Source organism: Stylophora pistillata, chromosome 3 (assembly GCF_964205215.1).
Source record: "Stylophora pistillata chromosome 3, jaStyPist1.2, whole genome shotgun sequence".
Taxonomy (NCBI): domain Eukaryota; kingdom Metazoa; phylum Cnidaria; class Anthozoa; order Scleractinia; family Pocilloporidae; genus Stylophora; species Stylophora pistillata.
Window position 1 is genome coordinate 43,472,671 of NC_142521.1, and position 2,583 is coordinate 43,475,253.

At 40.2% G+C, this 2,583-nt stretch overlaps 1 long non-coding RNA gene across 1 annotated transcript; it reads left to right on the top strand.

Annotated features, from left to right (window-relative positions):
* Nucleotides 1-668: 668 nt before the first annotated feature.
* On the top strand, nucleotides 669-2,260 carry LOC148736240 (uncharacterized). Its single transcript, XR_015999500.1, has 2 exons — nucleotides 669-1,158; nucleotides 1,276-2,260. It is a non-coding gene; the product is annotated as an uncharacterized LOC148736240 (long non-coding RNA).
* Nucleotides 2,261-2,583: the final 323 nt, after the last annotated feature.

The following is a 2,583-nucleotide window of genomic DNA, read 5'->3' on the forward strand; positions in this document are numbered from 1 at the left end:
TGGTTTTCTGCAAACTTTCAAGTTCATTCTTTCAGACGAGATCGTTGTCGCTTCTTCGCAATGTAAATCACGGTGTGGCTGATCACGATCGTTGTAAGTTTTAGGCTTGCCGTGGCTCAACTCAAGTAATTTGAAAAAACGATATGTGCTTCTTGAATAGACCAATTTCGATATATTTTAACGTGACAGACTAGTGACGAAACTGCAACACCAAAGCGAGGCTCCGGGGAATACGACGCGTATAATAAAAACAAACACACCATTGCAAACACTGCAAGGAGAGCCATGTGCGATTAATAAATAGGGAATATTCTCGGCTTTTTTTTTGGCCCATTGCTGTTCATCTTCGCGTGTAGCATGGTAAAGTATTGTGCTGTTGCGCTTTGCCGCAATGGGAGTAAGAAAAGATCGGTTCTCAGTTATTTTTGCTTTCCTACAAGGCCCAATGAGCAGAAGAAGTCGGGAAGTTTTCTGTAAGCGAGCAGATAAAAAATTCAAGGCACTGGGCGATCCACGAATTTGTTCCTTGCATTTTAAAGGCCCATTTCCAGCCGAGATGCCTTGCGCGCCCGGATCATTTTTCATATATGAAAAATACGCTATTTTCATGGTAGTTGCGGAATCGCTTTGATATCTTCTTTCATCTTACTAATTAGGGCTTTCAAAGTTCCATCCTGAATCATGTGCGTACAATAAACTATCGTAGTATCCATATCAGTAAATAGTTTTTAATTCTTACATGTATGACGGTGAAAAACGTCATTTGAAAAGTTGATGCCGCCGAAGAAGCGGTCTAGAGGAAGGCCGAGTCTGCCCGGCTCAGCAAAGGTTAGTAGACTTCGAGAGTCTGTGTATGATTTATGGAGGGTAAGGAAAACAACCATGGGTTTCGGTAACACTATGGACAGTGCTTTTGCAGAAATGTTATTGCATTGTTCCTACGATGGAACTAGAGACTCAGGGGAGATTTTTTCGAGGTGAGAATAATTATTTGACTGATTTGTACTTGAGATCCTGAGATATGTATGTAAGCGATCTCATTTGTACAAGTCATTATTCTATAATTGAAATGCGTAAAGTAAATCAGTTTTGGCCAATATTGGTTATTTGTTTATGTTTTATTTAGTGTTGACGCCGAACAATTTCTTTCAACATCAGGTAAGCTTCGTACAAGTTTTATTCACAGACTCGATTTATGATTTTTCAGTGTCAAATATTTAGCTGCAAATTTGTTTCCTGTGTTCTTCGCCAAATCTTTATTTTTCTTTTTAATAGTGTTTGTGAATGACTATCAGAGTTCGCCATTTACAACAGCGCGATTCCAAAGCAAAAACAAACGACTACAAAGGATCTCGGATGGAAATGGGCCTTTAAGGAGAGCGACATCGAGATTTCAATTTCTGGTAGAAAAAGTGTACGTTCAGACTGCTATCCGACTATCTTTGATCCAACGAAATCTACTAATACTGTGAGTTCTCGTTCGAAACGTCTTGCCGATAGGAATGCACAGTGTGATGAACAACCGCAAGCCAAGAAAGTTTGTCCCAGAAAGCTTGATGAGGACTCCAATGAGACTTGCGTGGATTTTAGTGCTGATGCGATTTTAGTAAACCATGATCACTCGTACTTTTGCAGCCAGGAACAAGCATCATCGAAAAGTAACGCGAACGGTTCTGGTACTACGCTTCCGAAAGGTTAATGTTCTACGGCATGTCAAACAGACTTGACAGCTGATGAATTAGGTTTCTTCAGAGTACTCGTTGGCCTTCCCAAGAAGATAGTTGCATATATCTGGGAAGGTGACTTCTGGAAATATCGAGAGGTTCCTACTCCAGTTCGATTTCAATATGGATGCAGGGTCTGGCAAAACACCCTCGTCTGTGGCAAGTAATTCGACCATGATATGATTTTCATTTTCACTTTCCCCTTCAGTCACTTTCGGGAGCTTCATTAAATGAGCATTAAACGCAAGCTCAACCAACTCGGCCTTTCTTTTACACTTTCCTTCTGAGGATGTTTGTATACCTCTTCCTTGAAGGAAGGTTCGCAACCACGGCAACTTTTGACGCTGAAAGTATTGTAGATTGATCTCACCTTTTTTTTTTCGACGTGGCCATGACAACGATGATTACTTCGATTTACTTTCAACTCGAAGAAACTACGAATTTACACTAGAACAACGATAATAACCCAAGAAAGCAGTTTCTGCTCGAAGATGTGAACAACCAAAGCTCGATTCGAATGAATTTTGTTTCCCGGAGCCTCGCTTGGGTGTTCAAGTTCCGCTACCAGTCTCTCACGTTGAAATATATCGAAATTGGTCTATTTCGATTACATGGCTTCCAAATTCTGTATCATAACTCATATGGATGCGTCAACTGAAAACCGAGTTCACTACATTGTACATAACTAATACAAAATTTTTTCGCCAAGTCATGAAACTCGGGGCTACTGTATTCCTTTCTTTTGGAGATCAAAAAGAAATTTTTCCGTTGATGTGTAACTTGTTTTCCCACACGGAGGACTAGCCGGGTTTTGCAAAATCTGCATTCCTCGTTTTCCAAATTTTTTCTTCATTTGAAT